This window comes from Macaca nemestrina, chromosome 7, assembly GCF_043159975.1.
Source record: "Macaca nemestrina isolate mMacNem1 chromosome 7, mMacNem.hap1, whole genome shotgun sequence".
Lineage (NCBI taxonomy): Eukaryota > Metazoa > Chordata > Mammalia > Primates > Cercopithecidae > Macaca > Macaca nemestrina.
The window spans coordinates 121,769,141-121,784,723 of NC_092131.1; the positions used below are offsets into that span (position 1 = coordinate 121,769,141).

Here is a 15,583-nt window from a genome sequence, read left to right on the forward strand (position 1 = left end):
CTCTTCTGGTTAGATGAACTCTCTTAATGGCTGCCTTCTTTGTGCCTTTTTCCCCTTCTGAATGTCAGAAGCTGCAGCCAAATATCAGTTTTGATTCCCATGCTTGCTTTGATGAACTGACTTTTTTCTTTAGTATCTGGACTGATCTTCTAATGCATTCCCCAAAATGCACCAGGATGGTGGCAGGTGACAGATCAAGACTTTTCTAGGAGTCTCTCTAGGAGTTAGGGTCACCACTAAGGCTGCTGTAAAAGGGAACATTGTCTTCTATCCCATCCCACCCCTGACTACCAGCACACTCCATAGCCCTCCACTGAAAGTACATTAAGTCATGGTTGATAATAGAGAACATTTGTCAATCCTCCTACAGAGATAGGATTCAATATGAAAGAACCATGTTATTTGAAAAAGAGTGGGTCTTCATTTGCATACCATGATCCCTGAAGACTCTCCCGGAACATTTGGATCCACATTTGATATGTAGGTTGAAAAAGAACAGGCTAGATTCTGATTCCTACCTCTCAGTATCACAGACACAAGACAATGATGAACTAAGCGGATTCGATAACGTATACTGGTGGCCTAGACCCCACAAATCGATTTCTTTATTTTTATTTTACATTAATTAATTTTAAAACACCCAGCTAATAAAAACAGTAATCTACTGTCTTTCCTCTTCCCACCTCTGTATTTTTAGCTAATACTGCATCTACGTCCCTACCACAAAATAAGAGGTTTCCACCACTATTTCTTGATTTATCAATTTATTGCAAGATTGACTTTTTGCTGTATTGGATGAGAATGTCGCTATCTAAAACTGTTCCCTTCCCTCTAACCTTCCCCAATGTCCCAATACAATTATAGCACTAGGTAGAGCTCTTTTTTTGGTTACCTTTGTCAACATGAACAATAAACTAACACAGTATTTTTTGTTCCATCGGTTTCCCCTTTCCAAAATGAGAAGCTCGTAATCCTGGCTTCCCTTCAGCTATTTCTCCTTCCTTCTATATTTCTATTTCTGTCAGCTGAACTCTTACCTTTGCATTTTTAACACTGATAAAATTTGCATTCTATTCTGTAACGAACATTAAGTTGTCTTTGCTTTGTCTAGAGGTTAAAACTAAATTCTAAAATTCAACAAGCAGCGTGTGCATGACTGTGATTATGAAACAATCATTCACTGCAGAGCCAAGTAGTGTAGGATTACTACTCTTTCTTTCTTGCATAGCTATTTACTTTTCCTGAAGTTTATAATTATATTCTATTTCTATTATCAGCATCTCCATTTTCCCCCCACATTCCACAATATCACCTATTCTCTCAAGTCCCTTTTATCCCCCAAGGACCCCTTTCAAGGATTGTTTGGCCTGCACAAAAGTCCCTCTAGTTCTCACTGATTTTCAGAGTTGATTCCTCAGTTTCCTGAATCCCACATCTTCACTTTCCTTGGTTTACTCTTTTACTTTGCAGCACATTTTCAAACAGCTTCCCCAGCAAAGTGAATGTAGGAGGTAACATTTCAGAGTTCCAGCATGTCTGGAAACAAAGTACTCCTTCCTTCTAATTTCAGTTTGGCTGGGTATAGAACTCTAGGTTACTAATTTTTCCCTTGACAACAACAACAAATCACAACAGATTGATGCAGAAGCAGATATGGGACTCCAGCTGTCTTTTCCTAAGCCAAACATATAAAAGGTTGCCAAAAATGTTATTTATGGCCAGGAATGGTGGCTCACGACTGTAATTTCAGCACTTTGGGAGACCAAGGCGGGAGGGTTGCTTGAGACCAGGAGCTGAAAACCAGGCTGGTCAACACAGGAAGACCCCGTCTCCACAAAATAAAAATTTAAAAATTGGCTGGGTGTTGTGGCATGTATCTGTAGTCCCAGCTACCCAGGAGGCTGAGGTGGAAGGATCACCTGATCCCAGGAGGTCAAGGCTGCAGTGAGCTGTGATCGCACCACTGCACTCTAGCCTGACAATGGAGCAAGACCCTGTCTCTAAAAAAAAAAAAAACTAATAAATAAATGTTATTTATGTTAACATAAAATGGGTTTACTATCTTTTAATGGATTCATACTTTTTTTATTTTTTAAGTAATTTTTTTTCTTAAAACTTTGAAGACATTGCTCTATTACAATCTAGCATCCAGTTCTGCAGATGAGAAAACCATTGCTAATTGACCTTTGTTCTAGAGATGACCTATGTTATCTCTGGAGTCTTTTAAGCTCTTCTTGGTAACCTGACATTTCACAGCAAAAGGCCAGACGATGGTCTTCTTCATTCCTTATTCTCTGCATTTGGTGTACCCTCTTAATCAAAAGATTTGTGCCTATCAGGAAAATCGCCCTTTTTATATATTTACATAATTTCTTTCCCTCTGTTTTCCCTATTCTAGCTTTCTGGGCTTCCAATTATTTAGATGTTGACCCTCCTTAATGGATTTTCTGTGACTCTTTTTTTTCTCACATCTTTTCCTTTTATTGTATTTTCATTCAACGTCAGAAGATATTTCTTCACATTTGTCTTCCAATTCTTCCTTTGAACTTTCTTTGGCAATGTCATTCTCAATGTCTAAGCACTTTCTTGCCCCTAATTGCTACTTTTTCATGGCATTCTCTTGCTGGTTAATGAATATATCTTCTAGAATTTCTGTGGATACTAATTAGAGGTGCTTTGTGTTGTAAGTTCCCTTTTGTTGCCCAAAATCAATATATTTTTAGGGCCTTTTTTCAGTTCCCTTGGTCTCTGTCTTTCATGCTGGAGGATTTCTTCAAATGTTTAGTGATCCTTGATTTCTCTTCATGTGCAAGAGTGAGACAACAAGAGAGCTGAGAGAGAGATTTGTGCATGCAGATGGCCTCGTTTTCTTAGGGTAATAAGCAGGGATCCAGCTGATGGGTCTAGCAGGGTGACTCCCAAATACTCAGGTGGGATGTTCTGGCTCAGGACCATGCCATTTCTTTAGAGAGAGCCCTCCAGTGTATTTCTTTTTCCCTGTAGGACAGACTCTTGGGTGTGTGTCTAGGGGGCTGAGGAATGGAGAGTCCATTACCGCAAATAAAACTGTTTGCCCAGGGAAGCCGAGGCCATCTCTCTCACAGTCGGTTTCCTGCCTTCCTCGGCTCCCTACAAGCTTGGTGTTTGCACCTCCTGCTCCAACAGGAGATTGGACCAGGAGGTGGCGCTCTAACCGGCGGCCATCTTCTCCAAGTAGAATATCTCTGCTCCCCTAAAAACCTAAATCTTCCGCCGGGCATGGTGGCTCACGCCTGTAATTCCAAAACTTTGGGAAGCAGAGGCTGGTGGATTATCTGAGGTCAGGAGTTCAAGACCAACCTGGTCAACATGGTGACACCTTCCCACCACTAAAAATACAAAAAAATGCACACACACACAAAATATAGCTGGGTACCGTGGTGGGTGCCTGTAATCCCAGCTACGTGGGAGACTGAGGCAGAAGAATCACTTGAACCTGGGAGACAGAGGTTGCAGTGAACCGAGACTGCGGCACTGCACTCCAGTCCTCCAGCCTGGGCGACAAGAGCAAAACTTCATCTCAAAAACAAAATAAAACAAAACAAACACCTAAGTCTTCGCTTTGAAGTTGCCTGTTATCAGTATAATGACTTATCAAAAGAAAAACTAGATTCTATTCTATTCCATCTGCATGTTATTTTCTTTTCTTTATTCCCTTCCTCCTCCTCTTTGTCCCCATCATTCCTTTTTCTTTCTTGGGCAAGCCATAAGCTGGACAAGAGCACCTGTTGGCATTTTGCTTCATTCTTTCTTTCTCAGGCCTTCAGAGATTGTTAAAAATATTAAACTCCCAGCTCTTGTTGACTGTGGCACTTTCGTGTTCACAATCCATCAAGTGGCATCATTTAACACTGCAACAGCTTCGTCATGATTACCAAAACCAAGGATTTTATTGTACATTGAGTGTGCTCCTGCCATATGGTTTTGAAAGACACTTCATGTCTCAGAAGAAAGGCTAGTTTAGGAAATGTGAATATTTAAAATTCCCCACAGTATTACAGCTTTGTGAAGTCCTTTTGCTCCCTACTGTGAGTTTCTGACAATGGGCTTCTGCTCAGGGATGAATTTGGAATGTGATCCTTCATGTCCACAACACCTCTATGCCCTCTGCTCAGTCTTTGGGCAGGCAGTTCTGTAACTCGGGCTCTGGGCCCGCCTCTGCTATCAGCCCAGGTGCATCATATTTCTGCTGGTATTTATTTTGCACTGAGGAGCTGTCGAATGCCTGTGGCTCTGGCTAGAGTTGTTTTTACATTCACCTTGATCCTGATGCTCACATTAGTGACAGTTAAATTTCAGCAGAATGGAGTCTGACCCCTGCTTCAGGGCCTCTTTGGCTTGAGTGTCTGGTTCCCTGCAGAGGTGTGGGCCCTCCAGTGTCACACACATGATCATGCTTCCCAAAGACAGAGGAAAGATGATCCCACCACGAGATACTTGAAAAATGGGAAACTGGGAAACCTGAAACATGAGACTCTATTCTATCAGATTGTTTTTCAGAGATATAACTCAGTTCCTTGTATGTAAAAGACAGGATGGGCCAAAAGCTCAATGTGAAAAGGCTTCATCTGAAATATCTGAGGGGTGTTAAGGTCAGGCAGGAAGCTGTGCTTTGCAAGGTTAGAAACCCGAAAGTCTCTTTCAAAACTTCGAGATGATAGCACCAAATCTCAGCCAAGGAATGAACTAAACAAGTGTACTAGCCTCCTCTGTTGAGGGCTGCATCCCAAGCACTTATGCATCTTGCATTCTAATGGGGGAGTTTGAGAAAAGGAAGGAAGGAAGTTAGGAATTTGGAAGGAAGGAAGGGAGGGAGGGAGGGAGGGAGGGAGGGAGGGGAAGGGGAGAGTAGGGAAGAGAAGGGAAGAATGGATGAAGGGAAAGAGGAAAGGAAAGGAGAGAAGGAAAGAAATGTCAGCTGATGATAAAAAAAAATGCGAAGAATTAAAATAGAGGGATTAAGCAGCAAATGGCTGGGAGCTACTTCATTTTGCATGTTCAAGGAAAGCCTCTCTGAGATGCAATTTGAATGACAAGAAGACAGTCATGTAGAAACATCTCTGTTGATCCTATGATATATTTGCTGTCACCAGTTCCTAGATGAACAGACAAGGGTATATAATGTTTAAAAATAACTTATTCATGGTCACCCAGCTACTAAGGAACAAAATCAGCCCAAGGCTCCTTCTGTTTCCATAGCTAGCTCTGATTCTGCAGTAGACATAAAGAAGTAGAAACAATTCTTAGGATATTCAAGAGCCTTCTGTCTGGACTTATCCCCAGATATTTTTCAGGCAGGAGCAGTAGGTGGTTATAGGTAAACTGAACACCAGTTTTCTGAAATAAGTTATTTTGGGGGCACAGAGCTAGGGCCATAATACGCAGAGGCACAGCTAGCACTGCACAACTCTAGGGGTGTCACCCACATAAGCTACAACGTGAATGGCGCCCCTGCCCCCTGGGATTGTGACAGACACTGAGGTGTTCCCTAACCTGAGTGATGCACCACTGAATTAGAGCCTCAAGTCTAGCACAGAATTGAGTCTGCAAATATCCAGTGATTTTTTCTGAAAAGACAAAGACAATTATTCTATGGCATTATCTGGTAAAGAATTACAGCATGTCCCAAGGCTAATGTTGGAGGACCACTTCCAGGGCTTATTCAGAATGAGAGCTCTATCACCTTCTTTGGCGATAGGAAATGGAGGGAAGTTGGATATAGTTTCCTTCTCCTTCTATAATTCCCTGGTGTACTTTCCTCCAGCTTTTTTCCACAAATTCATTATGATAACCTCTGTAAGTGCTGTTTCAAAATATTTGGTTCTGGTGGATGTTAGGGAAATACAATTAAAACAAAATATCCTTGCAACCCAGAAAACCTCTTCACAAAGCTAGAGGAAGAGAAAGAAAACAGTTTTATTACTGAATGAGCATTAAACCAGAATGTCATGCATGTCTTAGGCAATTCACAGAGAGACAGCAAAGACAGAAAGAACTCTCATCCTTTTACTTGGCCAAGCAGATACAGCACACTGCATACATGTTCTCAAGATGAACAATAACTAGTCCTTAAGTAGAAGAACTCAATAGTATCATATGTTGCACGTAATTCATCTCAAGTTCACTTGATTGTTTGGGTGACCACCTATGTTAACGAATTGGCTTTTCCCAAAGGGAAAATTAACTTCTCTTTACCTTTTGACAGGAGGTAGTTTTGCAACTTGGAGGCTCCTACCTTCCCACAGAAACTGGTAGATAAGGGCCCTAATCTTCCTTGATAATTACAATTCAAAGCAATGGTTCTTAAGTCCTTAAAAAAAGATGTTCCTGGATCTCTGGGTTGCAAAGCTGGCCATAGGCTTATTTCAGTTTTTAAAAGGTTTACATATATATCAAAGAGACGAGAAAAAAACTTATAGTTACAAGTTTTCTAAAGCAAATGCTCTGAGAAAAACGGAGGAGGAAGTCTCTTCCCTTATTTTTGACAGGAAGAATTAAGCCTCTTATTTTTAATTTCTATTTGCTTTTATATGGGCACGAGGAAACCATTGCAAAACTTTAAAATGGTTTTTTAAAATGGTTCTTTTAAAAAATAAATTATGAAATGCTTCTAAGTAGAAAAAAAAGTAAATTTGTAAAGATGAATCTTGAGGGGAAATGAAAGTCACTACTCTTGGTGATGTAAAGCCACCTTATGCAAAATGGTTTGCACATTTTTAAGTAGCTTCCAAAGTCAGTGATTGCACAATGAACAGCAGTTGCTATGGTAGCAAAAGTTAGTGTTATTCTAATCTAGTTGGTGATGAATTGTCTGGAGTTGCTGCTACTGGATGCAGGAAGCCATGTTCTTCATGTGGAGTTTTTAGTTTTTGTGCCATATCATGGGCACAAATAGGCCGAGCTTACTATATGGAAATCAGGGTGTGAAAGTAGGGCACAGACTCAACATGAGGTCTGAGCAGCCATAAGTCAGAAATTAGAGGAACATGGGAAATTAGAGGTCTTGGGTTGCTCCTTTCCAACCAATCCTCATGGGGGATTGGGCTAGGACTGGGATCAAGGAGGGCAACTGAGTGGTCACTGTGCTGCACAAAAATCTAGGGATTTTATATACATGATCCCCTCTAATCCCTCCAATAGCAGCAAGATAGACCTCACTGTACCAATTTTACAGATGAGGAAGTGAAGGCTTATAAAAACAAAAGCAACGTGTCCGAGGCCATAGAGTTGGTGGCAGTGTCAGGAGCAGAATTTAGGTTTTTCGTCTCAAAGTATGATGAGTTGGCAGTATTGATATGAGCAGAAATTCAAGGAAATCATTTTCACGGTAAGAGGAAGTGTTTGGTCTCAGGGTTAGAGGAGGGAATGGAATAAGTGTCATCAGTGAATTTAGGTCCAAGTTATCTAGAAAGAGAAAGAGAAAACAAGGAGAGGAAGCTGATGATACAGATTAAAGCTTCACTAGGATGTAAGGCCCAGGAGGGTGAGGATGTTTGTCTATTTCATTTACTGCAGTATCTCCAGGCCCAAGAATAGCATTGGGTACACAGAAAGTCCTCAAAAAAAATGTTGAATGATTGTTGAATGAATTCTTGCAATAACACAGGCTGAGGGAAGAATGTAGCTCAACCAAGTAGCTTTAGAATTTCATCAAAGACTAAAATAGTACATATCAATAACTGTGAAGAGCCTGAGGTTTTATCACTTTTACAAGCTGATGAGTTAAGCTGCCAGTTTCATGAATGCTGGCAGAAGACACAAGACTCCTGGGTCAGAGAAAAAGGACTGTGTGACTCACTGTAATAACAACAATCAAAGTATCAGCAGACTTTTTGTCCCACAGGATAATGTAAAGAGGGCCAGATGACACCTGCATATGCAGTGAATTGCATTTCAAGAGAGGAACTCTGAAGTTAGGGAACTTAAATATTTTCCAGTGGGCAGTAAGAAAGCCTGCCCTTTGCTCCAGAGGGAGACACTATCTCCATCTTCCATGGCTGTTTGGATATATACACCATTGAAAGAAGTAGTCTGGAACAAAGGCCTCTATTTCTAAGGCATGCAGAAACATGACAGTCCCATGGAGAGTTAGGTCCCAATAAACTAGTACTGTGTTCCCTGGCCAGAAGATCACCCCTCAATAGCAATGACATTGAGAAAACCAAATGCAGATGAAGTAAAGAGTAAAAAGTGATAGATCCTCAAAGCAGACAGCAACAGCCTCCCTGAGGTCTGGGGAGATGTTCAGAAAGATGTTGACTTTTGATATTACAAAGCTTCAGCAATCAGATTTACAGGGAATAAAAGGAAGTGACACTGAAGTGACCTAACAGAAGCTTAATTCCATGAACACATGAGCCTTAAGTACCTTAGTCTAAATTCCCCCCAAAGCTTGCATGAAGTCAGTCTATTCGAAAAGTAATCCCAAGAAGCAGAAGTGAGGAACAGGGGGAGTAAGACACTCAAGAAGGAAAAGGTGATCCAAGGATGTGTTCACAAATTGGCCACCTCTGTGGACAACAGTGCTTAATCCCATGGCTTCTGAGGAACCAAAGGAAATGTATCCAGAACTGCCTTCCCCAGAGATAAAAGAAAAAGCGTGTATCTGCTGAGTGCATATTGATCAGCTGGATGTGGAGAAACGGGATTTTTACATTCTTGGGTTACTAACTTGTTGCTAATGAAGAACCAAAGACATTTAAATGCCCCCACAGTGTTAGTAAAGACCCCAGGGTTTGCTGCTGACAAGAAAGAAAAGAAAAGAAAAGAGAAAAGAGAAGAGAAGAGGAAAAGAAAAGAAAAGAAAAGAAAAGAAAAGAAAAGGCATGTATCCATCAGTTCTGTCCCCCACTTCCATCCACTAGTCATAGGATTGAACTTGGCTTGAACATAGAGGCTGCACATGTGTGAGTTGCAAGCAGGTTTCTGGGGTTCTGCGTGCTTAGGGAAGGAAATGAGAGGCACTGGCACAGGCCTGAGAAAAGGAGATATCATGCTGCCCCCGCATGAAGCTGGTCAAAGCCTATGTGGAACTGGTCACCACAAGGAGAGTGGGATAGAAAGTGAGGCTGAAAGGATATGAAGATACACAATGGGCATTGTATACAGTTCACCCCTTGCACCACTCAGTTCTACACATGTCCTTCATTACGGTCAGTGCACACAGTGTTCCCTACAAGGTGGTGGTCAAGGTGATGGTCAGCCACGATATCTTCAAAGATAGAATGCAGTTGGCCCCGAAGCCATGATTAACCGCTATCCTTCTCCTCTACCACTCACCCTAGCTTTGCCTCACCCACAGCCAGTGTAGGAGACAAGGGAAAACTTCCAGTTTGTCCTCTGAAGGTTTGCTGAAGAGTCAACTGACAAAAGTCAGATTAATTGGAGAAAAGGCATACAAATGAATTAATGTGCAGACAGAGGAGAAACACAGAGTAATTATTCCAACCCCCCAGTGGAATTCATAAGTTTATATACCATCTTAAGGCTATGGAAAGAATAGGGGCTGGGATCATGGCAAAACAGATTTGGTGGTAAATCAGGTTATAGTGGCAAGACAGGTTATGGGAGAGAAAGAAGAGGCCTGGCTGGCAAATGTAGTCTTGTTATGTAGATGAAATCTCAAAGGTAGCAGCCCTCAGAGAGAATAGATGGTAAATGTTTCTTTAAAGGTGTCAGACTCAGTTCATCTTTCCTAGATCCAGACAAAGGGAGGCTTCAGAAAACGCCTGGCAGCATCAATGCAGATTTTCTACAGATGCAAATCTCCTCCTACAAAAGACAGCTTCTGTTTGTAGACCCTCTGAACAGCCATCTCAAAATATGCCAAGGCATATTTTGGGACAAAATATTTTGGTTTCCTGATCTCTGTTGCTCACTGGGCGAGGTGACCCAGTTCTTTTACACTGAAGGGTGTGAGCCCTTAATCACCTTGCTGGTTGTGGGATTGTGGTTGCCGAAACAGCCCACTCACCATGATCACCAGGCATGGAAATGCCATAAAACTCCAGTAAATCCTCTGGGCTCCAGACCTGCTCCTTTCTGACCCCATTGTATAGCATGGCCCCAGCACCTTGTGGTCATTAGGGTAAATTGCATGCCCCACCCCTCAAGTTAAAGCTGTCAGTGCTCCATTCATATCCCCTTGACAATCACTGTCACACGCACATGAGCTTTGTACCTCAAACTCTAGAGACTCCTTGCTGAAGCCTCCCTCTGGCTGTGGAAACACACTCAGCCTGCCCTCAGAGCTGGTCAGAGGTGCTGAGAAGGGGACACTTTGGGGACAGTCTCAACTAATGATGACTAGGAGTTGGTAGATAAATACCCCAGCTATGTGGCCCCTTTCATGGGACTGGGACAACTCTGAGGCATGTCCACATGATCTTTTGGAGATCCTTAGCAGGACTGAACCCCAGTTACCCAAGGTGGTGAAAAAGCATGTATCCTTTGACTCTGCCCCCCACTCCCATCCACTGGTCATAGAATTGAACTTGGCTTGAACATCCAGGTTGCACATGTGTGAGTTGAAAGCAGGTCATCAGGCTTTGATTCTGGAATTGAATGTCTCACTGGCCAGGAGGCAAGAAGAATTGAAATTCTGGTGGTAAGTGCAGTGGTCATCACCCCCGCCATGCTGCAGCATCACTCATGTACAGTGGGTTGGGAGGGGCATGGGGGAAGGAGATGTATAGGCTTGAACAATAGCTCCGACATCTGGAAAAATCAGGGGATGATGGTGATCATAAGGATTATGGCACTGACTAGCTGTTGTTAATGGCCATAGGAACAATGAAGAAAGAAAATAACAACCATAGGCCAGCCAGATATCAACTCAAGGCACAGTGTAAAAGCCAGAGGGGTCCATGAGGCATTTAAAAAGCCCCTTATCTTGAAAAGTTGGAGGGATGATTGTACTGAAAATCACGCTCCAACACGGAGCCCACCCATATCACTTAAGTATTTGCTGTGGTTGGGCATTCAGCAGCTTCCTGCTGTGAACACCACTGCTCCCTGACTGCGGGCTTTCTCCAGCTTTCAGAGCATGCCCAGCTCCCATTCAGCGCAGGACAGGGTGCCCTGGAGTTGAAGCTTCTGGGAACAGCAGAAATTAGTGTTTAAATACCCATTTCTCTGCCCTTCTGATGAGACAACTCTAAGGCATGTTCCACATTTCTCCCAGATGTCCTCAGCAGAGTCGAGTCCCTGTTTCCTCAACAGCAATCCTATGTTGGCTTCCTTCTTCAATCCATCTTACTTCTCTACTCCCCTTCTGGTATTTCCTGCAATCATCTTCCAAATAAACTATTTGCACTCAAATCCTGATTCCAGGACCTGCCTCTGGGAGAATCTATTCTAAGAATCTACTATAACTTTCTTTACCTCCTGGACCATAGGCATAAGGAGTCAAAGTGACCAACTAGATGACAGTCATAGCTTCCAGTTGAAAGGAATTCCTGATAGAAGCATTCCCCACTTGGGAAATAGGACCCCTAATACAACAGAATCTAAGGGTTCAGGACAAGGAAATACAGCTTTCCTAAGTGTCACTGAGAGCAATAGTGAAGGGGGCCAAACTTGCTTCCCCCCTTTTTTTTTTTTTTTGCCAGACCTGTGTATTCTAGCTTCTGGTGACACAGTTTGCTCACTAGCTCAGTGTGCATATGGCATCCTGGAGCTCAGCATGCCAACCCTGAAGATTGTTGTCCCAGAGCCAGTCCCTTAGCTAAGCCAACAGGTCGTGTCATTGTTGCATTAGGCTTGCTCCTTCCAGCTGATGGGTATACCAAGGGAACCCTTTGCAGTGTGCCATTGTCAGCCCTCCCTTTTCCATAAAATAAGTCCCTCAAGCTGGGGCCATGTTATTCAGAATACCATGCCAGTTCTGTCTGTCCACAGATAGTAGTGTTGGCAGAAACACTATTGATAGGGAACGCAAACTTATATCTACAGTAGGTAAAAATCTAAAAGAAACAAATTGCTGCCCCATTAGAAGAAGGGTCTGATGTAATTAACCTGTCATCAAGTAGTTGGCAGCCTTCCTTGAGCAATAATGCCTTAACATAGGTCTCAACATCAATCTCAACTTTATGCTTATTGATTGGTAGCAAGTCTTAATAAACTAATTATATTAATAATTTGCCATCTATGCTACATTTTGCCCCATTTTATTTTACCTTTAAGTCTTTATTATGATGGGTTTATAGATATAGAAGTGCCTAGCTTTTGTTTTTAGTGAAATCTACTGACATTCCTGTATGGCTTTTTGCCTCTGTTCCTGTACTTTTAGAAGGCTTTTCTCATTCTCAGGTTGTATATATATTCACCAATATTCTCTAGTATACCAATGACTTCTTTCTCTCATTCTTCTAACATTTAGATGTTTTACCTACCTGGTGTGAGGTAGGGATCTAACTCTTTTTTTCCCCCAATGATTGACCAGTACTCCCAGCATTGTATATTGTATCACACAACCTTTCATCACTGATTTGAGATGCTGTCATCTCCATATGCTGAATCCTTCTAGTTTCTTGGTCTGTGTTGAGATTTTCTCCTCTTTTCCGTTTATGTATCAATTCATGTGGCAATCTTAAACTGTATCAGTTATCATAGCTCAAGGCACTTTCACATCTGGTTGGGAAAGCTCCCTTTATTAACCATCCCTAAAAATTTTCCAGCTGTTGTTGCACATATTTTTTAAAGGAAGCTTCTATATGAATTGGGGAGAGCTATTCCAAAGCATAAGAGATGGAAGAAAGGGGGAAATGTTGCAAGGCTTCAGATTTAGTAGGAAGGATATGAGGGGTAAGGCCAGAGAAACTGTGATCCAAGTGTACCCAGATGGTCCTTGTTGTGGTGGGGGCTTAGCCAGCTCCAGGAAAACTCCCTCCATGTGCATATTGAGGTGCAGAGGTTGGCCAAACCAAAGCTCAGATGATTCACTCTCCCAACAATTTGGGGGGGCTCAGGAATCTCTGGAAAAACTCTTTTTTCCTACATCTATAATGGCAAGAGTTAAAATGGAGGTTTACATGTCAAAATGGATACTGGAGAAGGAGTCATTCAAAGAGAGAGATTCAAAATATGAAAGTCTCTTGCCCCACTTGAATCCTTTGAGAGTGCTAGAGCTAGGTCACAAAAGAAATAAAGACCTGGTAACTTAAGGGGAAAGACTTTGCTGAGACGACCATGGAATGGCCACAGACTCCCAAGCAAACAGTTCTCTAGTTTGAGCTGGGAGCTTAACAGGGAGCTGTCGGATGCAAAAGGCAATATGAACTAAGAATGTCAGATCCTGGAAAAAAAATAAAAGAATACATCGAAAAATACATCTTTTGAATCTGTTGGACATTTTGACAAGCAAGAGCGATTCACTCCATAAAATTGTAACCTCCCATGGGGAAAGAAGGCAGGTTAAGAGCTACCCTATATCTATAGTTGTATCTGACTTTTTCAAGTAGGAGCTAAAACTGAAAAGAAAAAGAAGAAAGCTGTTGTTTTAGAAGCAGGCTGTGTGAACAGGGACCGTGTACTAGCAAATATGGGCACATGCGATCCATTTGCTCAGTGGCTTTGCAGCCCCCTCCAACAAATCATAATATTGCTCAACTGGGAAAATGCACTGTAATTGTACAAACCTAAGGAAATGTTTACTGTGAATGCATGTTTGTTTTGAATGAATACAATATATTTATTTTTTTTAACATCTTTTTCTCTCGCAGGGTATGTACTGATTAATTCAGCGACAATTTTTTTCTAAAATTATTATCTGCATTTTCGAAGTCACAATGTTAACTCTTTGAGCTGTTTGAACATTTTCATTATGACAATGAAGACAGAATTTAAGAAATCTAAATTCAGCTTTATAAATCAGTGTGTTCACCAGATTTTTTTGGTGCCACATAAAGGCATGTGAACCTACACTATGATCCATGAATAAATGCATGGACATTTATTTTATTGGGTTTGTCAGGGAACCTGAACAAGGATGTTCAGTATAATGTTTCTTAATGTGGCCAGGGTTGAAAGCCATTAGAGTGTCCATCCCTGGCAGAATTAATAGGTGAAATGTGGAGAATGGATTTCCTGGAGTCCCCTACAGCAGTTACAATCAGTAGATTAGATGTTCATATAGTAACATAGATGGATCTTAGAAACACAGTGCAGAATTTTTAAAAAAGGAAGAAACAATGGGATCTGTAACATAGTACTAATAACAACAATTTAAAATACATGCCCACAAAACAACAGTGCACATTTACAGGAAGACATAGAAACAAAATAATACTCATTAAATATATTAGAATGGTCTTCTACAGGGAGGAGAATAATGAGAGTAGGGAATGGAGATAAAAAGAGAATAAAAAAAGAACATTTTATAATACCTTTTCAATTCTTTTATGTGTACTTCATATTTAAATTGTGATTTTTTTCCCCTTCTAAATCAGGAAAAAAAGCCTCCCACCCACAATATTCTAGGGAGAGAGATGAATATTCACCATCTAACTTTTGAAATTGACATTTATTTTGTGATTCAAGAATAAAAGGTGGTAGGAATAAATAACATAACTAGGGAATCTAATCCATAAAACTGGGAAAACAAATTAGATTTTATTAATAAAATCTGAACTTGGTACAATCATCAGCTTGGGAGATTTACTCACTTGGTGATCTTAATGTGGATGGGGAAAATTTTTAATTAGTAACTTTGCATATTTTTATGGGAATTAAAACTTTTCCTTTGGGTACACATTCACCACTGGATGCAAAACTCAGTGCTCAGATGTGACATTTTCATTCAGTAATGCTTGTTGTACACAAATAGCAATGGAACTCACTGAGAAACCCTACAGGATGGTTAGTCCCTAATACTGTTTTCTGCTTTTGTTTTTATGTAGCCCTGGGATTTCAGCTATATCTGTGTCTTCTCAGCTGATTTTTAGCAGCCAAGTCAAGATTGTCAGCAGCACCTGGGTCCAACTGAGCCCCCTGATGAGGCAGGTCTTCCAGCTCGGACCAGTTGGTAAAGGGATCTTAAGCTGGCCTATTACTCAGAGTACCTTGTGGTCTTCCTAGGCCATGCCTAGGGTTGAGCATTCAATTCTTGCTTTTGAGTGAGAAGTCAGAACCCCACAGTGAGGCAGAGAACTCACCACACTCCTTGTTGAGAATGTCAGTGGCATTGGTGGGCACCTCTGCTGGGTAGCACCATCAAACACGTGCAATTACCTCTCTACCACTCCCATCTTGCCCAGAACCAAAGAATTCCCTGCTTCCTCAAACTGGGTGTTGTGTATCTTTCAATAAGCACTTTCTCAACCTACAGAGGAAAGAAGTGTGGTGTCAGTAAACTTAGGAAGCAGAAGCTACAAAGATGCATATGGGTAGCAAGGCCTGCAGTTCTGTTTCAGTTATCTATTTCTAGAAAACACAGTGGCCTAAAACAAGAACCATCTTGTTTGCTGGAGATTCTGAAGGTCAGAAATGCAGACAAGACCCAGCTGTGCGATTCTTCTGTATTGCTCTGTATTGTAGTTCATGTATT

At 41.5% G+C, this 15,583-nt stretch overlaps 1 long non-coding RNA gene across 5 annotated transcripts in view; it reads left to right on the plus strand.

Moving 5' to 3' along the window:
• LOC105493122 (uncharacterized) overlaps positions 1-15,583 on the plus strand; it is a 170,691-nt gene that overhangs the window by 140,662 nt on the left and 14,446 nt on the right. Inside the window, exon 5 of one of the 5 annotated variants that reach the window (XR_011626286.1) lies at positions 14,937-15,388. The exons of the other annotated variants lie outside the window; for them this stretch is intronic. This is a non-coding gene — a long non-coding RNA (uncharacterized lncRNA). Of the gene's footprint in view, positions 1-14,936; positions 15,389-15,583 lie in introns of those variants that run through there. 5 annotated transcript variants of the gene reach the window in all.